We start from the raw sequence: 24,649 nt of genomic DNA, 5'->3' as shown, positions 1-24,649 counted from the left end.
AGGATGCTAGTTTAGTGTGTGTTTTACCAAACAATATAATTAAGCTTATGTGTGATTTCCCTGTAAATGTTTCGCAGAGGACATTTCAATAGTAGTAATTGGTAGGCATCCCGGCCATTTTAACTCAGTATAGTGTCGTGCCTACCTTTAAATTAGCTGATCACAAACAAGAACACAAAATAAAAGAGCTCTCAAGTCTCAACCCTCCAATAAATCTTTTTTAATCACCAACAAACTACCCCTCAATTGGGGAGATTACAATTATTTATAGACTAAGAAACTTGGCTCTTAAGAAAATAAATATTCTAAGTAACCTAATAAACTTTTAATATAAGTAAATGACTAAAGGGGAGGATAGAGCCACATTCTCTTATGGCCACATATTGTCTACACATTCAAGAAAAATGTGGACTGAAAAGATGATTTAAAAGCTTATTTTTTGTGGACATTATCTCCTCACCATGGAGAACATGCTTCCCAAATATCAGCTCATTCTAAGAAGTCTAACATTGACAAAACTTGTTATGAAATCATAAAATTGTTGACCGTTAGATAAAAGTTCAAAATTGGGCATAATGTTTTGCATGGTTAGACACATTCAAAACATATGATTTTTATGAGGATGATTTCTATGTTGGGGAGATCATATCCACAAACAATAATTAGTGCGATCTTAATTCATTTTAGAACTCATATAGATGTGGGCGTAAAAAATGTGGCTATATCCCTCCCCATGCCTAAATAAATCAATGAAAAGAAACTAAATAAAATCCGATCCTAATTTTTGTTCATGTTATTTACCCTAATGTTATACTGCTATTTTGTCCATGGAAACATGTAATTATTGAGATTTGAGAAAACTTATCAAGTAACCTTTCCATATGCTAAAAATCCTTCTTTCCAAATATCTAAACCCTGCCGAAAGGGATGCAATAAACCAATTGTTGTTAATTGTGAGCTAAGCTATTTCATTCAAACTACAAAGTTTGAAATCCATATATCTTCCGTGTAACCTTTTGGAAGGACTTTGGACATAGAAACCCCTTCAAAACTTGAAACATCTCTATATATTGTATTCCAATTCGAAAACATTTGTTGTTATAGCTCTTTTTTTATTTTTTATTTTTTTAGATATTCATTCTTGGTGTTTACATGCACACACCCTCTTCCATGGTGAAACTAGGATTTTTAGGTCATGAGGGTTGCAAATTTACATTTAAAACTAATAACACACACACACACACACATATATATATATATATATATATATATATATATATATATATATATATATATATATATATATATATATCGTATATATAGTTTTTTTTTTTTTTGTTTTTTATAAATTTTGTTTTGAGGGGGGGGGGGCCTTGTTGTATGTCCGCCAACCTCTTCTAAAGACTAGACTATACATGCAAATTACATAGCTATAGCTATATGCATACATATATTATTAATATTACTACTACTATAGTAATATTATTATTATTATTATTATACATTTATATATCGTAGGGTTAGTTAAGAATCTATTGAAACTACATATCTCTCAGTTTGGTACAAAACCACCAAGATCTAATTTTATTTAATCTCTTCAATGAGAGAATATATTATTGCATTTGGGCGTTTTGGAAAATGCAATTATAATGGCGACATGAAAGTTCCATCCCACTTTTCTTTTCATTTTCACGTAATTCTCTTTTCTCTCCCTGCCTTCGCTTTGTCATCCTAAACCACTAATAGTACCTAAGTTTTTTGTTCAAGTAATCTGAATTGAAAGAGTAGCACTTGCTTGTGCTAGACTACACAATGAGCGGCTTCAAGTTATGATCTTTCTTGTTGCTTGACCACTCTCTGCCCTAACTCTGAAAACATATTCCTTGTTTTTGTCTCTATTCACTTCACAAAGTTGGGGGTTAGGTTTCTAAGATGGCTGCAAATTAGCTATGACTCTTCATCTTACTTCTCAATCATTATAAACAAAAACCTAAAGAATGCTTTAAAGGTAAAAGGGGGATCATGCAAGGAGACCCTATATCGCCATTTATGTTTATAAGAGGGTTTACAGAAGAAGGGGGGCAAGCAACTTATATATTGATTATATGTTTTCCAAATCACAAAACCAAATGTTAGTTACTACATATATACCTACATCAACCACTTCTATCAACAATATTAGGTATAAGAGCTTGCCAACCACTCATTGAGTAGGTTACCACAAGATTAAAAAACCGGAAAACAAGTTGTGTTTCTATCGCGAGAATACTACATTTAATTAATGCTCTTACTGTTGTCATTATTTCACGTGTATTGAGCAAAAAGATGTGTGCTCCTCACAACAATTTTGAAGCAAGTATCAAAAAGATATATGTTGATAATCGTAAAATGAATAGTTTTACTAATGAATAAAGCGATGAAACTCTAAACGAAAGTAAAACTAAAACTGCTTTGTTACTAGATTTATCAAAGATATTTTTACTCTCAATCCTATTGAGATATAGGGGAGTAAATGATTCGTTCCACTCCTAGTTCTTTAGCATGCGATGGTTTCATGTCAACTAATCAGTCCAAAGTCTAATGAGAGATTTACGAGGGGAATTATATACTACGAGGTGAATTTAATTAACAAGTTACTTAATAACTTAAATGATAGAATGCTAAGGGTTTGAATCTAGATAAAGAATTAAAGGGAATTGAATCCACCTTAACTCGACTTAATCAACTAACAAAGACTCGTCGTGATCCAAATTGAATGCTTCACATATCAAAATAGTAATTCTAATCCCTAATTATACATGGTATCTCTACAATCAATAACTAGCATGTGAGGTCGTCCACCCATTCTCATGGCGAATCAACGACCTTCTAGAGTGGAATAAACTCTCACGACGATTTCTAAGTTAACAATGATCAAGCTTCATCAAGGCTTCTTCAACCCCCTCTAATGGAGGTTTAGCCTTGAGTCATACTACTATCATTTCCCATTGAATTAAAACTAGACATCATATAAAACTTCTATCTTATGCAATTTTACTAAACAATAATTGAAATCTCAGGTAATAAATAGGAAATGAATAACAAGTAATAAAGGAATTTAGATCTAAACAATTGTAAATGAAAAAAATCAAAATGAACAAGAATCTACTATTTTATTTATCTAATCAAGCAATAACAATATTTTCAAGGTTTAATCTAAAACAAGGAATGAAATGAAACTAAACTTAATTAAAAACAATTAAAACTAGATCTAGAATTATCTATATTTTAGGTATAATTAGCTACCATTTACAAAGAGCTAAACTTTTGTTTTTATATGCTTCAGATCCAAAAATCGTGTATGGGCTTGGAGCCATGTTTTGGGCCGAAAAATCAGGCCCAAAACCTAATTCTTTCAGTCCAAAAAGGGCTCTTCAGCTGGATTTGGCTTCAACAGACTTTTTGTCCATTTCTGCTCCTCTGATTTGGCCAAGGCTTAGACCATTGGAAAGCTCTTTCCGAGCCGGTCGTTTTGGCATAAGGTAGACCCAATTCCGAGGTCTGAGTCCAATGATATGGTCTTCAGAAGTTCTGCCAACTTGTGCACTATTTCTGCCCGTGTTGACTTTTCAGCTTTTGACTGGGCTTTACGAAGGCTTTGTCTCCTTGAATCTTGGCCTTTATCACAGAACTTCTTAGCAACCAATCCTTGCTCCTTTATCTCACCAAAGTAGCACATTTCTGCACATAATTGACTTTACTGCATGAAATACAGAAAAACACGTAATCAGTGTTAACTCTTATTTATTACTCACATAATTGGTCTAAAAGTATGATTGTTAAGGGGTTAAAACTATAGTTTTGGGCTCTTATCAAACCACCCCCAAACAGTATTTTGCTTGTCCTCAAGCAAATATGAGAAATTAGAATAAGTGACCAAAAATGGAGTTCTAACTAATCTCGTTTCATTGAGTGCGATTGTATTGACCATATGCAACAAGGCCTTAAACCACTAGAAATTCCCTAGTGGACGAGTTATAGCCTCGTGAGAGTTTTCCAGTGAAGGTACTCACAAACTTCATCTATACTACAACGACTAAGAAATAAAACTATTGTTTTCTTATTCATGCTCTAAATTAACTATACATCTCACTAGCAATGAATATAGAATAATCAAGTCGAAACCTAAGCTAATATATGCATAATAATCAATCTTCTACAATAAACATATATACAATGAGTAATACTATGAAATGCAATAGTAGGTCAATTTATGAAAACTCGGAATAATGTCCTTAAGTAGTTCCTCACATAAATGTCAAGACAAAGACCACTCTGATTTTTCCGCTCAAGTTTCGGTACTCCAGTGTGCATTGGGCACACTTTACCTTACAACTCAATGACACACAAGGAAGCTGGAGTCGATCAAACACATCTGCCACTTACTATCACACTAACATATTCCTAATTGAGCTAGATGTCTTTATTAGGTGTTGCGGGGTTTAGGAGATGATTTAATAAGGAAGAAAATGGATATTCAAAAAGACCAAGTCTGAGATAATAGAGTCTTCGTATTATGTAACTAGATAAAACATTATTATTCACTTTTGCTTCTACACTTTGTTTCCATCCTTAGCCATATTTTTCTTTTTCTTTGGCTTTTGACTCCTTTGATTCTATTTTTGGAGTTCTAACTCTTTATTTTCTTTTATTTGTTTCTTATTTTATTATATATATATTTGTTTTTTTTTTTTTTTTTCATTTGGATGGAAACTTTTTTTTCTTTATTTTCTGAAGCAACTAACTAATTTTTGTTTGCATAGGTTTTTCTCTTCTTCTTTCTTCACTAATCCTATTCTCAGACTTATTCTAACTTGGGTAGGTTGATTTTTTTTTTTTTTTTTTTTTTGTAACAGGGTAAAGAAATTTGTGGTTTATGAAAGGCTAAGGAAAGGCTCAGAGGGGCGACTAGCGGAAAATAATTTCATAAGGGTTGAATTTCTAGCTATATCGATCCAAAGAGGGCCTAAATTCTCGCTTAGGATATGGTATAGTGATCAAGCAAGTGGACGTGTGATTTCTCTATCCGGATTTTTACTTTTCCCTTGTGTTATTTCTCAAATGTTTCGCTCATATAAGGCTTTAGGCTATATTCTTACAGGATTTGTAGAATAAGTACTCTAGCCTAGATTTCAGAAACTTACTGCTAACAATCATAGATACTCATGTAATATATTTATAGATAGATGCAAAGATTATTACCTACATATTAACCTAAGTTTCTAAAAATTATTCTAATGCAAAAGCTACATTGAGACTTCTAGATTATTAAGAGCATAGAGAAAGAAAACAATACCAATATTCCTAAGTGTATAGCATAAACTTATTTATTTATATTTTTGAATTTTTGAAATTTTAACTAGAAAACAAATGCATATTATACATATCTATATCCTAACAGATGCCTTAATTACACGTGTTTCTATGCACCCCCCAAACAAGAAGCATGCTTTGTCCTCAAAGTATTTTAAATAAAGAGGGTAGGAAAAATACCATTGAAGCGCGTGAAATTCAGAAACATCTGCAAAACAAAGTTATAACATACTAATATAGAAAATAAAAACTTACGCAACTCTATAGGAGTTCCATCCCTTATGGGGTAGTAAGAAATTACTTGCTTGGGACATAAACAGACACTAACTGGAAATAAAAACTTACCTGCACTCCCGCTTACTCGTCATTCTCTTCTCTTTCAAAGGGGCGAGGTTCTTTCGCATCCTGCCATGCCATAACAACTTGCCACGCCTTCCATCGTGTATCATCAACCATTGCTAATCTCTCGAGTGTTACTTGGTCTGATGGGGTGTAAAGGGCAACCAAATGAGGTTGCACTTGCCATCCCGGCCAAGTCATGGCTCGGAATGATCTGACTACGCGATTGGTGGGTCTCATGATTTCAACCTTTTTCCAATCCGTGAACTGGGTACAGAATTCCGGTAAGCAATCGCGCATAATACTGCCAACCAAAACAGGCATAAGAAGATACTTATGCCTCATGGTATGGGCTCTTTTTAGAGTAGCCACTAAAACTCGGGGAATGTCATATCGGCGACGTCCCTCAGCTAAAGCAAAGAAAACGTCACCAGCGATACTATTGGCAGAAGTAAACTGCCGTTCCCCTAACATATTCATCATAATGAATAACATGGTTGTACCTACGTTGAGAGATAGGCTACCAAGGGCTATGCTATATCGCCCTTGGTCCATAACACAAAGTACCCCTCCTCCATAATACTCATGGAAATATGCATATTCATAGAGGTATGAGTTATCGGTCATATACCCCCACGTGAACATAGGGTTTGGCAAGGGCAATCCTGAAACCAAAGCTACCAAATATTTACTGAATTCTATAGTCGTGTCATTAATTGCAAGGGAAAATTTTTGTTCTCCTTCTTGGTTACAATAGAATGTAATATGATTATAGAAAAATTCAGTTAGCTGAGGTGAAAAAGAATCGTCATCCCTCACCAGAAGATGCCGCCATCCTAATCGCCGCGATCCGGCCGCGTGAACGATGCTCCATAGGTATCGATTCCCATCAAGTCTTGAATGACTGCTCAGAATGACTATAGGAGATGTCATCTCAAAAATACTCTGGAATAGCTGCGATGATCCCGGAACAACTCACCCAAAATCAGAAATTTCAAGCGTCTCACGGAAATCGAGTGTGCGAATATGCTTCGGATAGGGCGCAGTAAGCTCGAAGAATTGGACTTCAGGCACTTGGGCGCAGTGGCGCCATTATGGGCGCGAGTGTCTCGATGGTTTTCGAGTTCTGATTACTCTAAAGCGCCAGGTGCGCTTGTGTTGAAGCGCAGTGCCTCGACTAGAATTTGTGGTAGTACTTAAAGCAAAGTAAGTGGCTCCACGGAGGGCGAAAGCTCGAAAGGTCTTGAACCGCGGAATGTGAGAAGGAAAAGAAGGGGAAAATGTGGGAGTGAAGGGTGATGGTTGAATGTGGGAGATGTGAGTTTTGTGTGGAGAATGAATGAAGTTTATATAGGGTTTGGGTTCCTAAACCGATTCGGCAAGTTGCCAAAATTTTTTAAGGCAATTGTCGGAAACAACAAGTTTCCAAACCGAAAACGGAAATAACCCATATTCTGGATTCTATTCTAAATGTAATATATTTTATGCTGAATCTAGAATAGTAACTTCTAAATTCTCCTAAATTTCATGTTGCCATCACATATAATCATAGATATGCCGATATCGGCCAAATTGTCAACCCTCACTCCAAAACAATTTTACAAAAGATGAGCATATAACGAATTGTGCTAGGGTGAAATAATACCACCCCAAAACGATTTGGGAAGGTGGAATTGATGATAAAAACACACACAATTTGAACATAACCAAAATTATATTAAGAAAATGTAATTCAAACAACATCAAACCTAAATTCTAATTTAATTACTGAACTAATATCCGAACTAATAAAACCATAAAATAAATAAAGACAAAATAACATCAAAACACAACATTCTTCGAAACACCTAGCCACGTGATGAAGCTAAACCCGGAGATGGAGATTGGTCCTGGAGTGATGAATTGCCTGCGCCATCTCTGTTCTTCCGGCGACGACGCCATGCCTCTCGGACTCATCCGAAAACGAAACCCAAAGGGTGGCATGCGTCGTAGCATCTCTATTCGGAACAAGCGCTGTGCTTCCATCTCAGTCCTGAGTACTGCATACTGGGCTTGGTGACGCTGGTGGATAGTCTCCATGTTAGACAAGATATCTTCCTGACCCCTTTCGAGCATTTCAACTCTCGTCTGAAGGTTCGTTTGTTTATTTCGAACTACAATCTATCTATCTCGGATATCTTCACAAATACCATAAACGCAACGCAAGCCAATTTGCAGCACTTGCATGCGTTCTAAATTAGAACTACAACTATCTAATGCATCTTCATCCAGACATGTCGTATCTTCCATTTCATCCTCCAACTCAACTACATTTCCTTCAGACAACGGCCAAGTCTCTTGGATGCAATCCGTATAAATACTTGCATTAGAATGCAATTTGATTTTAATAGGAGCAGATTTTCGCGACAAATCTAAAAAAACATGATCTTAGTGATCAATCTTTGGAAGGGCGCGCGATCTCTGTACTCCTCTAATCACATTTAAAATTAACTTCGAGGATGCAGAAATTATACTTATTCGTTTGCAAAATCCGCAGAACGTCTGGACATTGCGGGACCGATGTCGCTGACTTTTTCTTTCCCGAGGACGTTCCTACCAATCCACTAAGCTACAGTCAGTTGGTTGGTTCTCAGACTTGACTGGCGGATGCAATGAGAACTCGGATTGTATTCACCCTCCATGACAGTATCTTTCATCAAAGTAGGAACTCCAGTATACTGCGATTCCTGAATGGTGGCTTCAAGGCGGCGTTCCGGTAATTCCTAACAGCTCAGCCAACAACTCTCGCGATACTTCCCTCCTTCTCCCCGCAACCTTAACAAAAATTTGATCCCCCTCCACCTCTCTCTTCATATAGAATTGTTCTACCAAATCATAGTGGTAAAAATCCTCTGTTGAGTACCACAGTCTATTCCAATTTCTCCTAATCATCTCCACGTCGTAAAATGGCTCGAAGCGGTCGGCAACAAATGCGTGCTCTGGCAAAATCCAACGTCTTAAAATAACCATGGGAAATATTGAAACAATCTACGGGTTTGTATAATGGAGTGTGGGGATGGAATTTAGACAACTTTACTAAAAAGAACCGATGGTGGTGGCGCGTCAGTGGCGCTGCAACTCCAAATTTTTAGATTTTTGGTGGTTTTTGGAGTTTTAAAATTGTTGGGGTTGGTGGTGGTAATGGTTTGGAGAAGATTTCAGATTGATTTAAATGCTTGGTGTGGGTGTAGTTTTTTTTTTTTATTTTTTATTTTTTTTATTATTTTTTTTTTTTTTATTTTTTATTTGGTTAGGTTGAAAACTTTGTTAATGGCGGTGGTGGAATTAGAAAACGCGATACTGTTTGTTTTGGGAAGGAAGGGGGCGCACGTGCGCGCGAGTTGAGGCCCAAGCCCAATTCGAATTCCGAACTTTTTCGATATTTTGCACAATTTCAAATTCAATTTGCCGCTTCGTTACTGGTCCGATTTTGGCGAATGAGTTATGGAAATTATCAGTAGAGAATTTCCAATCTAATGATCCATAAAACACTCAATTCCAACCATGGGTGACGTATAAGAAGGTGGAAAAATGTCTCGAAGTGCGTGTGTGACGTAAGTTATGCGAACGAAGGAAATCTAAGTTATAGATAACGTCAACCCGAATGAACTACGACTAACGGGCCTAAGCAACACAAATGGAAAGTTCGAGTAATCCGGATGGAAAGACCGACTGCCCACCCCAAAACAAATTTTTAAACACAAAATTTGTTTTAAACGTGGGTCGTTTAAAGTCAGATTCCCAAGACTTGTTGGATTGCTATTTCTATGGTGATTTTTTTTTTTTTTTTTTTTTTATAATAGTTTATTATAAGAAAAACGAAAAACAGTAAATACATAATTCACCCCATAGAGGAACATGACTCAAAAACCGAGAAAACATGCAAAAGTGGAAAACGTGAATTATGTGAAACGTGGACTTAAGATCCGGTACTTACAGCCACACACTCCATAGGGAGGGCCCAGTTACCTGAATGGTGCACTTACCACTATATAGAAGTGAAAGGAAGTACACCAAATGACAAAGGTCAGTCCTCATAGACAGGGTCCTGTAAAAGGACTTCCACTACATCAGGGGACAGCAGCTCATGAAAATGTTTTAACCGTTGGCCATTGACTTGAAATGTACTATTGTCCTTGGGATTTACCAAGGTGATTGCCCCATAAGGGGTGACTTCAATAACCAGAAAAAGACCAGACCAACGGGTTTTTAGTTTTCCTGGGAAAATATGTAGACGGGAGTTGTAAAGCAAGACCTTTTGACCGACCACAAACTCTTTGCGCAAGATTTGCTTATCATGAACACGTTTCATGTTAGCTTTATAATCCTTCATGAGATCGTAAGAATCGCTCACGGATTTCTTCAAGCTCATTCAATTGCAACTTCGCGTTTGACACCCGCCTCATCAATATTGAAGTTAAGGCTTTTATAGCCCATAGAGCACGGTGCTCTAATTCAATCCGCGATGACAAGGTTTCCCAAATACAAGTCTAAAGGGAGACATACCTATAGGAGTTTTGAAAGCCGTCCCCATCGCCCGCCATAAGGCATCCGATAGACGCTTCGACCAGTCTTTCCTATTAGGATTTACAGTTGTTTCTAAAATCTTTTTGATTTCCCTATTAGAAACTTCTACTTGTCCGCTAGTTTGTGGATGATAAGGAGTTGCTACTTTGTGTGTAACTCCATACTTTTTCACTAGAGATGCAACAACTCTGTTCCAAAAATGTGTTCCACCATCACTAATGATGGCTTTAGGAATGCCAAAATGACAGAAAATATACTCAATAAAAAATACAACTGTCTTATGGTCATTGCTACGGCAAGCCATGGCCTCTATCCATTTAGACACGTAGTCCATGGCAACTAGAATATAAATGAAACCGTGGGAAACAGGGAAGGGACCCATGAAATCAATGCCCCAAACGTCAAAAATTTCTACTATCATGATTGGATTTAATGACATCATATTACGCTTTGTGATTCGCCCAAGTTGTTGGCAACGAATACACGTCTTGCAATGCACTTGGGCATCCTTAAAAAGGGTAGGCCAATAAAATCCACATTGAAGAACTTTAGCGGCTGTTTTCATTCCACTAAAATGGCCACCACACTCTTTGTCATGGCAGAATGATAGAACTTCATTATATTCCCACTGGGGAATACAACGATGAATAATCTGATCGGCACAATACTTAAAAAGGTAGGGCTCATCCCAGTAGTATAACTTAACTCTGGCCAAGAACTGCTTACGTTCATTTCTTAACCAATCATAAGGAATAACATCAGCCGCTAAATAATTTACAATGTCAGCATACCATGGCGCTGAAAAAATAGCATACAGATGCTCATAAGGAAAAGAGTCTGGTGTGGACTCAGAATCACTATCATCGTCGTTTGTAAGTCTAGATAAGTGGTCGGCAACTACGTTTTCGACCCTTTATTTCTAATGTGAACTCTTGCAGGAGAAGAATCCATCGGATTAATCTCTGCTTAGCATCCTTTTTTGCAAGAAGGTACCTAAGGTCGCATGGTCCGGTGTAAACTAAAGTTTTAGAACTAACCAAATAAGGACCGAAACTTATCTAAAACATAAAATGACAACTACTGAATTCTTTTTCAGTAGTTGTATAATTCCGTTGAGCATCGTTTAAGGTTTTACTAGCATAATAAATAACTGTGGACTTATTATCTAGTTTACGTCCCAAAAACAAAGACTAAATAATCACTAGCATCACACATGAGTTCGAAGGTTTAGACCAATCGGAGGTCAGATAATTGGTGCAGAGGTTAGGGCGGCTTTTAAAGTTTCAAAAGCCTGCTTACAGTTAAAATTAAAATCAAAGATGACATCCTTTAAAAGTAGATTAGTTAAAGACCTAACTATTTTCGAGAAATCTTTATTAAAGTGCCTATAAAAACCTGCATGGCCTAGAAAGGCTCTAATATCACGGATAGTCCGTGGTATAGGTAGAGTCGCTATCTTATCTAGTTTGGCCTTATCTACTTCGATGCCATCACTAGATATAATGTGACCTAGTACTATGCCCTTTTTCACCATGAAATGACACTTTTCCCAATTTAAAACGAGGCTCTTTTCTTCACACCGTGTCAAAACCTTAGACAGATTTGACAAGCAATCTGTGAAGGAGTCTCCATAGATAGAAAAATCATCCATGAAAACTTCCATAAAGCGCTCTACCATATCACTAAATATATGAAGCATACACCGCTAGAAGGTACCAGGAGCATTACAAAGGCCAAAAGGCATTCATTTATAGGCATACGTTCTAAAGGGACATGTGAAGGTAGTCTTTTCTTGGTCATCAATATCAATAATAATCTGAAAATAGCCTGAGTAGCCATCCAGAAAACAATAAAAAGCATGACCAGCTAGACGTTCGAGCATCTGATCTATAAAAGGTAAAGGAAAGTGATCCTTTCGTGTCATAGCATTTAAACGTCTGTAATCAATACAGATTATCCATTTCATAGGATCTTGTGTGAAAACATAGTCACCCTTAGTGTTACGTACCATGGTAACCCCCGATTTCTTAGGAACTAGATGAATGGGACTTACCCATTCGCTATCGGAGATTGGGTATAAGATACCCGCATCGAGTAATCCTAAGACTTCTTCCCTAACCACCTTTTCATGGCAGGGTTCAAGTGACGCTGAGGTTCGCGAGAAGTCTTCGCGTTATCCTCCAAATGGATACGATGAGTGCAAACATTAGGGTCAATTCCTTAATGTCGGCTAGGGACCAACCAATCGCAGACCGATGTTCCCTAATCACCCTGATTAAACGTGTCTCTTCATCCTTAGATAACAGAAAGATATAATTACCGGATGACTACCATCCGGATCAAGTTGAATATATTTTAACTTTGGGGGAAGAGGTTTAAGCACCGGGGTGGAAGGAATGTCAATAGATGTTTCATCGGGGTCCTTATCTTTATGCGTAATGAATACTTGCTTAGGTAGCAAGTCTTCATACTCGATATATGGAGCAACCGGGCGGTCTACAATTGGTGTGAACTCAAGGATGGTGTTGACTTCCTCTAAGTAGGAGTCATTTACAAAATCTGAAGTTCCAAAAGAAAGGAATTTATACATATGGTTTTCGAAACGTGTTGTTAAAATAATCTTGAGCTAAGCTCGATCATGCTAACCTCCCCATCTATAGACGATTACTCGTAACTGTTTCATCATTTTAAAAACATTTACCTCAACAGAAAAGATGGCCAAAAGATAAGGACATCTTACCATCGCGGCAATTTATAAACGCGTTGGCAGTTGCCAAGAAGGGACGCCCTAAGATGATCGGTACAGAAGTCGACTTCTGTATCAAGGATAAAAAAATTTGCAGGATAGTAGAAATCCTGAACTTTAACAAGCACGTTTTCCACTACACCCTTAGGATATTTTATAGACCCGTCCACTAACTGCAACGTCATTTTTGTAGGTTGCATTTCCTGTAGACCTATTTGTTTATACAAATAAAATGGGAGTAAGTTAACACTCACCCCCAGGTCTAATAAAGCGGTTGTCGTGTGGGAATCTCCTCAGGTGCATTTTACAGTAGGACGACCAGGGTTCTTGTACTTAACAATTCCATTATTTTCTGATAAAGTTGGGAACTGTTTAGTTAGAAAGGCGTCTTTAGGTATGTTGGTCTTATACCTAGTAGTGCACAACTTCTTAAGAAACTTAGCGTGGTTAGGTAGCTTTTTAATAGCTTCGAGAAAAGGAAGGTTTATTGTTAGATTTTTGAAAATGTTTCTAATCTCCTCAAAGTTTGTATCCCTAGTTAGCATGGCTAATTTCTGGGGAAACGGTGGTTTCTCTCTATATTTAGCGTATGGCTCAACTAGATGTCTAACCTTGGGTATCTGTTTCTTAGGTTGTAGTTTAACTGGTACCTCTACAGTGGTAGGCTCTTCAGTTTCTATTTAGGTATCTAGTTCGATATCCGGTGTAGGGACTACTGGTGGGATAACTATAGGCATAGTTACTTTGTTATCAACCACTTTACCAGAATGGAGAGTGGTGATGGCATTTAGCTCACCTACGGTTGTAGTTTCCGTACTAGTATTACCGTTTACCTCAAAGGCTGTGTTTGCTGTTTTAGGATTTGGTATCGCTTGGCCTGGAAACACGCCTTTTAGTTGGGATTTCTCTTGGGCTAACTGTTGTATGCCCTGATTTATGGATTTTAAGATCTGTTGGTTCGATTGAGTCATTGATTGGAAAAGTTGTTGGGTAACCTGTATAAAGGCCGATCGATCCGGTTGTGTAGGTGTAGTAGTCCGCAGTGGTGCGACCGGAACTATCTCACGTTGATTATTTATGGGCTGGGTTGTGATAGTTATTACCGTTAACCGAATGATACCTCTATTGGTATTATAACTATTATAATTACCCCGACCTTGTGCTTGACCTTTGTCGTGGTTTAAACTTTGGTTGTTATAATTATTATACTTCCCTAACCTTGTCCTTGTCCTTGCCTAGGTGGAGCTTGGTTATAATTGTTTGCTTGCCTAACATTTTGGTTATTAAACCCCGGAGGTGTAACTTGTTGATTGTTTCGCCAACCGAAGTTGGGATTTTGTCTCCATGGGGCATTAGGAATAGGATAGCTATTAATGGAGCAAACATTATCTTGCTCGATTGTTGTTGTTCATAGGCTTAGAGGACAATAGGAGTCGAGGTGCTCGACTCAAACAGAAATTACATGGATTGGAGTTGACATTCATGACGGGGATATGCTTTTGTTGAACGCGAAATAGCCTCTACCTTTTTAGTTAGAGATTCGATTAAATTTTTAAGTTCGATCGGGTTTCATCTCAAACATACCGGGCCTTTAATCTGTTGAAGAAGAACTAGCGAGCGGGGATATCATCACTACCCCCCATTATTATTATTGCTTTTAGTTTGATCTTCTAAAATTTGTAAGCCTCCGAGGCTCCTTTACTTAGGAAACTACCCCATTCATTATGGCAAGGACTTCTTTATGGTGGTGTAGAAGTCCTTTGAAAAAGGCACGAACTAACGTGCCTTTAAGCTAGGTTATAATGGGGACACTCTATAAGGAGATCGGTGAAACGATTCCAAGCCTCTGAAAATGATTCATGAGGATTTTGTCGAAAAGAAATGAATCTTGGAAAGCATCTCATCCGCCTTTAGGGGTAGGTAAAATGTTCCATAAACAAATGAACAAGTTTAGCCCACGAGTCCACGAAATTAGCGGGCGTTAACCAAGACGCCACCTTATCGGCTAAGGTGAAGGGAAATACCCTCAGTTTAATTTGTTCCGCACCAACCGGAGGATGGTGGAATGTTGTAAAGACTTGTTCAATCCTACACATGTTCTGATAACAAATTAAATATGTTTGGGGGGAGTCGAAAATCCCCCACTAGGTCTGCTAGAACGATGCAAGATTTAGGGCTATCGCTTAAGGCTTTGTAAAAGTCGGAGAGAGGAGTCTCTCTTTCTTCAGCCATTATGTCAGGTGTGGTGTGTGGAATAGTAGCTAGAGGTGTAGTGATTGGTATACTAGATAGATGTGTTTGTTGACGTTGATGGTTAATTACGTTCGGTGTTTTTCTCCGACCAGACCTCAATCTCATGCAAGGGTAAGTCTAAACACGACAACACTCCACACAATCTTGATATACTAGTATAAACCTCTAACCGAGATGCGAGGTGTGGAAGAAAAGTACCAATGCCTCCTTGCTTCGCTTTTAATAACGCCTTGTTTACGCCGGCGTGCTCGAGTGTGTATAACAAGTTAGAACACCGAAAACTTGAAGAAATGGAAAGTTTGAAACAAACCCGAGGAAATTGGGCAATTTCAGAGGGCGAGTGCGCTCTGTTTGAAGCGCGCAAAGCGCCGGACAACTTCGAGTTCCGTGTCTTTAGGCACAGGTGGCGCTCATTTTGGGCGCTGGTGCGCTCAGGACTTGTCCGATGTCCAGTGTTTTGAGCACAGGTGGCGCTCTATTTGGGCGCAGGTGCGCTCCATATAAAAATGAATTTCCAGGAGTTTGAGCACGTAAGCTCTATTTGAAGCCTTGTAAGCTCCATGTATTTTCGCGAGGAAAATTTAAGTGCTGAAATGGACAACCACAGTATGAATCAAACAAGGGTGGGTGGGTTTAATGGGACTTAAAAATGACTAATTCTATTAATGAAACCAATGCTAAAGGGAACTAAGATGGCAGCGGCGCCATTTGATGATCGTAAAATGAATAGTTTTACTAATGAATAAAGAGATGAAACTCTAAACGAAAGTAAAACTAAAACTGCTTTGTTACTAGATTTATCAAAGATAATTTTACTCTCAATCCTATTGAGATATAGGGGAGTAAATGATTCGTTCCACTCCTAGTTCTTTAGCATGCGATGGTTTCGTGTCAACTAATCAGTCCAAAGTCTAATGAGAGATTTACGAGGGGAATTCTATACTACGAGGTGAATTCAATTAACAAGTCACGAATAACGAAATGATAGAATGCTAAGGGTTTGAATCTAGATAAAGAATTAAAGGGAATTGAATCCACCTTAACTCGACTTAATCAACTAACAAAGACTCGTCGTGATCCAAATTGAATGCTTCGCATATCAAAATAGTAATTCTAATCCCTAATTATACATAGCATCTCTACAAACAATAACTAGCATGTGAGGTCGTCCACCCATTCTCATGGCGAATCAACGATCTTCTAGAGTGGAATAAACTCTCACGACGATTTCTAAGTTAACAAGGATCAAGCTTCATCAATGCTTCTTCAACCCCCTCTAATGGAGGCTTAGCCTTGAGTCATACTACTATCATTTCCCATTGAATTAAAACTAGACATCATATAAAACTTCTATCTTATCCAATTTTACTAAACAATAATTGAAATCTCAGGTAATAAATAGGAAATGAATAACAAGTAATAAAGGAATTTAGATCTAAACAATTGTAAATGACAAAAATCAAAATGAACAAAAATCTACTATTTTATTTATCTAATCAAGCAATAACAATATTTTCAAGGTTTAATCTAAAACAAGGAATGAAATGAAACTAAACTTAATTAAAAATAATTAAAACTAGATCTAGAATTATCTATATTTTAGGTCTAATTAGCTACCATTTACAAAAAGCTAAACTTTTGTTTTTATATGCTTCAGATCCAAAAATCGTGTATGGGCTTGGAGCCATGTTTTGGGCCAGAAAATCGGGCCCAAAATCCAATTCTTTCAATCCGGAAAGGGCTCTTCAGCTGGATTTGGCTTCAACAGACTTTTCGTCCACTTCTGCTCCTCTGATTTGGCCAAGGCTTGGAACATTGGAAAGCTCTTTCCGATCCGGTCGTTTTGGCATAAGGTAGGCCCAATTCAGTGCGAGTCCAAAGATATGGTCTTCGAAGTTCTCGGCCGACTTGTGCAATTTACGCCCGTGTTGACTTTTCAGCTTTTGACCGGCTTTCTACGAAGGCTTTGTCTCCTTGAATCTTGGCCTTTATCACAGAACTTCTTAGCAACCAATCCTTGCTCCTTTATCTCGCCAAAGTAGCACATTTACGCATAAATGACTTTATCAAAAATACATAAAACACGTGTCGGTGTTAACTCTTATTTATTACTCACATAATTGGTCTAAAAGTATGATTGTTAAGGGGTTAAAACTACAGTTTTGGGCTCTTATCATATGTAACATATTTTTATGGAGTGGGCATGCGATGGAGAAAAAGATGCACCATGTAAGTACGTAGTTAGACCACTGCTTTGTCAAAGGAATTGAAGAAGGTGGACTAGGCATACTGGATCTAAGACTTTGGAGCCAATCTACTTATTATGGGCCTGTGTACAAGATTATTTGAAGTGAGTGCGGTTTTTGGGTGAACTGGACGTGGAGCATATTAAAAACAAAGAGTTTTGGACTATAAAGACCCCTGCAAATGACTACTCGTAGGTATGGAGAAATATCTTGGATATTAGGAAGTTGGCAAGGAGATGAAAAAAATGCATAGATGGGTAACGAACTATACCCTTAATCAAACATTGGGGTTCAAACTTTTTTTTGAGCAAGTTTGGGTATCCATGTCTACCACATTTTGTAACGTTTGGTTCTGTTTCACTTCCGTCCCTTTTTTTCACATGTGGCACACTTTTTTTTTTTTTATCAAATTATTTTCCTATGTGGCTATGTAAAAGTTACCCTGTGGTATGCTGACATATAGAATCCTCCAAAATCGACATATATCGATTATTTGGTAGATATCGCCATAGAATCCTCCAAACCTATCTGGTCTGATTCAGCTGACTCATCTGCGTTTCTTGACGCCATCGATGAATTAATTGGGACTATTCGAGATTGGGAGCCTATGAGTGGGGAGAAATTAGTCACGTCTTTATTAGACCGGGCTGATGATCTTTTACAACAAACTATGTTCCGCTTTAGAAGAAGAGTTTCGCTTCTTTGATTGAAAGAAGTCTTGATCTAATCTCGCTAGAGGCTTACGAATTTATCGTTCGATGACGAGGAGGAGGATAATGAAGATGAGCCGATTCCTGTAAGCGCATCCGATAACGGATTATGATATCATAATTGATGCGTTTGCCGTCGGGGACTATTATGGACTTGCACGAAATCTCGAAGCGGATGGTGTGTCGGTTTGGGAAAAGAGTGTGCACATGTTTATAGTTCTTGTAGAAGAGAGTTCTTGGAAGAGAGTATCTCAAGGTTGGGGTTGATAAAATTAAGTATTGAAGAAGTTCAGAAAATGAGTTGGTCTAAATTAGAAGGCGAGATTGAAAAATGGGTTAAAGCGATAAATGTCGCGTTAAGGATACTTTTCCGAAAGTGAACGAAGATTATGTGATCGGATTTTCAACAATCTTACTTCAGCAGCTGATCTTTCATTTATGGAAGTGTGTCGAGGAACCGCAATTCAGTTACTAAATTTTTCGCGGATGCCGCCTCGATTAAAAGTCGGTCGCCGAAATTTGTTCAAGATTTTGGATGTGTTTGAATGTTTAAGAGACTTATTAATGCCGGAGTTTGAAGAGGTCTTCTCAGATCTGTTTTTTTTTTGTCTTGAAGAATCGGGTTTTAATCGGGTTACCCGAAATTGAAACTGAAACCGACAGAGTGCTCTACCCGACCCGAATGAACACCCCCTGCCGTGTGGCAATGATGTGGCAAGTTGTACATAGCCACATAGGAAAATAATTAGAGAAAATGAAAAATAGCATGCCACATGTAAAAAAAAATGGACGGAAACGAAACAGAACCAAACGTTGCAAAACGTGGTAGACATGGATACCCAAACTTGCTCAAAATAAAGTTTGAACCCCAATGTTTGATTAAGGGTATAGTTCGTTACCCATCTATGCATTTTTGTCCAAGGAGATTTATAAGGCATAACATTGCTTTGGGAAATGAAACATGGTTGTGGTATGATTTATGGAGTTCAGACTATCCTTTTTTCAAAATGTCTGAAGCAAATGGCATTCAATTACGTCTAAATGGTAAGGTGAGTGAGTTGATCACTCATGGAATGTGGAATGAAAAGGTTTAGAACCAACCAAACAATCCTCAAATTAAAGCAACAAATCCTTGAAACTGATCGATATGAATGATTATATCCCTATATATAAGTAGTTTGGAGTCTACCCTAGTGGTAAGTTAAGTTCCAAATCTGCATACAATGCTATGAGGTTTCTTAGAGGTCAGATGGTCTAAGCTAGTATGGGGTAAGCTGGTAGTACCCATCCATTCTTTTACAACGTGGCAACTACTTGGAAATTGCCTACTCAGGTCATATTAGCAATATATATATATAAACTAGTGCATCATGTTGGTTGTGTGACAACAATGAAAAGGAAAATTCATTTGACCTCTTTTTTGAATGCTCATAAAGCTAGTCAGTGTGGAGAAGCGTAAATGATTGCATGGGACTTCAAATATGAATGATGTCTAGTTACTTATACATATCTCTATAATAGGAATTGTCTTGAAACAAAGGTATATAACGTATTCACTTGTGTTACGGTCAGTTGTATAAGGCAGGATATAGTGATAACATAAACAAAGACTTATTGGCCTTCAAGCTCATGCATGTTCATGTTTAGGTGAATGAAGGTATAATGGATAGAATACTTATGAATATGCTGGGGTTGTTAGCTCTACACTATCGAGTGTGCAATGACTCCATATCTAAGGTTTCGATCCTATGCGGAGTTCCTTTGGATGCTCTCTATATCTCTAATAAACCTAAGCATTCTTGTAGGGTGCCCTAATATAGCAAAATAGTTACACCCAGCACACCATTAATAACTAATTAGTTTCAGGTGCTTTTAACATATATGAATTTCAGTCTCTTGTACTATATGCCTATATGTGAAATTACTAAAGCAAAATAATTTGTATGCACAAAAATTGTGTGGATGAGCCACTGACTGTTGTAGATTTATTATTTATTTTCTTGTTGTCCAAATTAAACGAATTTTTTGCAGGTAATCGCTTCGAGGACTATAGGTGCAAGAGACAACGACCAGAGTCGGCTATTGTTGTAAGTGTAAGGTGGGCTGGATTTGAAGAGAACATACTTCAATTTAAGTTTTATCAGTTATTATACAAAGATTTTTTTTGTGTGTTTATTGTTTTGAGTTGCATGGATTAACTTATTTGAAATCAATGTTTTGTAGCCTTTTGAAATGAATATGCTAAAACATCAAATTGCAATTAAAGTTTAAGTATCATATCAAGCACTAGTAGAATCTCAAATTTTGGATGCAGTTACAAGTGAACAAACAAAAGAATGAATGCACAACACTAGCTTCATTGATCTAATTCATTTACAAGTGAACGTGCACATGAATGAATGCACATGACTACAACACTATATTGATGTAATGTACAACAATTGACCATGCAAAAGAATGTATGCAAAACACTTGATTGATCCAATGCATTTACAAGTGAACAAGCAAATGATTGAATGCATAACACTAAAGTTACCCATGGTTATATAAATACATGACACATAAACCATGCGTCCAAACATTGGTTCGATGATGCTTGCTGCTTTTGTAAATGTATAATCAAAAAATGAAAAAGATAATAAAAGTGCCATTTTCATAGTAAACATAGAAACTTTAACTATTAGTGAAGAAAAATAGGATAACATTTAGTTTGAGTAGACTTGTATAGAATGAGCTGGAACACAAAATTTTGATCCACCACTTTGCTCAGTGTTATCAAGTGTAAATACCGATTCTCGTTTCTAAGACTTGTACGTAATTTATATTACACTATTGAAGGATTAGAGGTGGATTTGAGATTGAAAAGAAGGTGTTGAAAATGAGGGAATGAAGTTCTTCTTCAGTGCAGAAGATGCCTACATATCCATTCTGTGTGAGAGAGTGGAATCAAGGCAACGTAGTTATGGGTCTCATGTTATAGGTGAGTTGTGGGTGGAGATCGACTGTCATAAATAGAAGATAGTAACACGTTGTGCCATATATGAAATGTATTCGATTGCATTAATTAGTAGATCTGTAACAGATGCATGAGGTCTGGAGAATTATTGTGCCTAATATAGAATGTTGGATGCATGTTGGATCTTGTAATGATTATCTTCATTAATTGTTGAGAAGTGTAAGTTCTAGACAATCTGAATGAGAATGGCAAGCGATGGGACAGATTAAGATATGAGACACCGTAACAACGTATGCCGTCATGCTCAATTAGAGCATAGTTAAGCTCATGCAAGGCGTAGTCGTATACTTAATTAGATTCAGATGAAAGGTTGGGCACATGTCGCCTTGTGATAGGATGATACTATGTACTTATTACATCAAGCTAGTTTCTTAATCAAATCTGATATACTAATATGTACAATTTAGAAAGTCATCCCATGCATATAAGTACTCTAACCAAATCCTTGTTTAAGCCATATAATTCTAGAGCATTTTACTTAAACTTATTCTGATCATAAACATTTTTCCACATCAAATTTATTAGAATGTCCATAAATTTCCAATAATGACATATGCACAAAATTGATAGATAGAAAAAGCCGATTTTAAGGAAACTAGAATAGAATCCTGTAAATAATGTCAATTTATTAGGAAACACAATTAGAATCCCATTGAAATTCAGTAAACAATTCCCCATTAAACTCAAACTCCTAAAACTCTACGATGTGTACTATTATATTATCTTTTTTCCTTCTATTGAGCATGTGTGATGATTTTACTTAAGCTAGAAACATAAATAGTTTGTTGATGATCAAAGGAGTATAGAAGTATTGAATCAAGAAGAGAAGTAGACGATAATGAGTTGAACAACATTTTGATGGTGGCTTACGTATCTTGTGTAGAGGAATCAAACTCAAAACTCAAACTCAATAGATCTATTTATAAGAATAGATTAGGTTTCCCATACTTACTTGTGAGTTAGTATGTAATTAGTGTTTAATGAACTAGGTAACCATCTTACTTTAAGTCTTATCTAAACTCTTCTAGAAGAATGTTTCCTGAGTCAATAGGTCTCCTTATGAGTAAGGATTCCTACATTGACTTAAACATCAATATATAAAACATTCTTTGGATCATATCCGGAGTTAGAGCTTCGAAGTAGTTTGGAATTATGTAGTAGATGTTCAAACTTCCTAACTAGGAAGTGGTCTTTTAGAGTTGCACGTACTTGCTGCCTAACTAGAAAGTGGAGTTCTTGACTAATTAGGAAGTAGAGTCCCGAACTTAGACTTCTCATAGAGGAAGTAGAGTTCTGAACTTTGAGTTCCTAACTAACTATGATGCATAGTTTCGTATTTAGAATTCATATTGTAAAGGTACATTTTAGTCATGACCTTACAATCTCAGAGAATAGGGTTTGTATAAGATGTTTGACTGAACTTAGGTCGGTGTTCTGAGCTGCCTACCTATCCAGTTCTCTGATAAACTGGAATCAAGTCAGACATAGTTCATCTTGAGTGATTGAGTTGGAGATGGAGAGAATGTGAAACCCCCCTTTGAGAATGGAGAAGACTCCTCCTTTTATAGGCGTAGATCCCTCTTTTGCGTTGTCTTGATGATTTCTTTTACTCCTTCCGTTACGAAGTAATGATCTGTCATTAATGATGTTGTTGACTAGCTTGTAGCAGTTACGTTTCCTAGGTCGTTTGACGACCTGACCTTAGGTCGTATGCACGACCTGCTTTTAGTCCGACCGTGGTCCGTCTGCCACGAGTGGTTGAGAGTGGAGGGTATTGACATAGCCCCCTTTCTTTATATCACTGTTTGTAGAATAGTGGTGTAAAGAAAGATAATAAAAGAGACAGCGTGTCTTACTTGGTTGAAAATGGAGATTGCTGTGAATTCAATTTTCTGTATTTGTAGGCTCGATGTTGTTTGTTGCTTAGAGCTTTGTTGGGAGTTGATGTGGTAGATCCTACGTTGCAGTACACAGATTATAGCTTGTAGTGTGTAGATCGTAGTTCGTAGATTAGATTTGATTGATAATTATCCTTTGAGTGGTAATTACAGTTGAATCAAGCTTAACCCTATCAGAGGCCTTAAGTTGATTTGTGGTCCTTTTGGGGGTACTGTGGATTGGATTTGACTGATAATTAGTCATTGAGTGGTAATTACAGTTGAATCAAGCTTAACCCTGGCGTTAGTGTTAAGTTGATTTGTATGCCTTTTGGGGACATTTTTGTTTATAGTTAGCCTTTTTGGGGCGTCACTATGGTTGATAGCTAGCATTTTGGGGGCGTCACTATGGTTGATAGCTAGCCTTTTGGGAGCATCACAATGGTTGATAGCTAGCCTTTTGGGAGCGCTATTGTTATTGTAGATGTCATTTGAGTTGGCTGATTAGTAAGCCTTTTGGGGGCATTACCATGATCGTAGATGCCAATTTGGTTGGCTGATAGTAAGCCTTTTGGGGAGCATTACTATGATTGATAGTTGCCTTGAGCTGGCGTGCTTATAGCTAGCCCCCAGTTCGTAGTAGAAGCAACCCTTTGTGGGTGTTAATGTTATTTAGCCCCAGTGTTAGAGCTTGGTTGACATGTTTAGATGGCAATAACTTGTCCCAATTCGGAGATGGCTATGGCTAGCCCCTAGCTTGATTGGCCTGTAATAAACTACAAAGGAGTGAGCTAATTCCATTTTGCAATTCGAGCGACTCACTGGTTTGTAGTATATGCGAGCTGATGAGGAGGGAACTGCGTGCTTTGAATTGTTATATCTGATTCGGGAACACTTGGATGCTTCTCGGTTTGGAATTGTTGATTCCTTGATTAGACAAAGTATTGTCTCCCTTTGATTTGTTATTTCAATTGATGATGGATATGCTGACAACTTTTTATGCATGGTATAACTCCATGGCGAAATGAAGCTTTTAGATTGATTGACATCATCGATGCAAGCTTTTATGGTCGCGGTCGGTCCGGGGCGACCTAGAATATTGATGTTCATTCAAGCTCCAGTGAACTGATGACAACCTGTGTACAAGCTGAACTGATACTGATTGTGTTCGAGTTGAACTGATAGTTAGAATATTAGTTACTTCTTCCAGGTTGTAGACCTTCTCTGACCTGACTTGAGGATGACTTGATCTGAGGATGACCTGACCTGAGGAAAACCTGACCTGAGGATGACCTGATCAAAGGATGAGCTAATCTAAGGATGAGCTAATCTCAGAATGACCTAACTTGAGGACGACCTGATCTGAGGATGGGCTGACTTGAGGATGACCTGAGCTGAGGACGACCTGAATTGAGGATGAGCTGATCTAAGGATGAGCTGACTTGAGGACGACCTAACTTGAGGATGACCTGAGCTGAGGATGAGCTTACTTGAGGATGAGCTGACTTGAGGACGACCTGACTTGAGGATGGCCTGAGCTGAGG

At 37.6% G+C, this 24,649-nt stretch overlaps 1 pseudogene; it reads left to right on the top strand.

Moving 5' to 3' along the window:
- Nucleotides 1-15,762: 15,762 nt before the first annotated feature.
- Nucleotides 15,763-23,216, top strand: LOC147504602 (exocyst complex component EXO70B1 pseudogene; annotated as a pseudogene).
- Nucleotides 23,217-24,649: the final 1,433 nt, after the last annotated feature.

This window comes from Coptis chinensis, chromosome 4, assembly GCF_015680905.1.
Source record: "Coptis chinensis isolate HL-2020 chromosome 4, ASM1568090v1, whole genome shotgun sequence".
In the NCBI taxonomy this organism is placed as follows: domain Eukaryota; kingdom Viridiplantae; phylum Streptophyta; class Magnoliopsida; order Ranunculales; family Ranunculaceae; genus Coptis; species Coptis chinensis.
The sequence above is the reverse complement of the archived record's forward strand: the minus strand, read 5'-3'. Positions and strand labels throughout refer to the sequence as shown.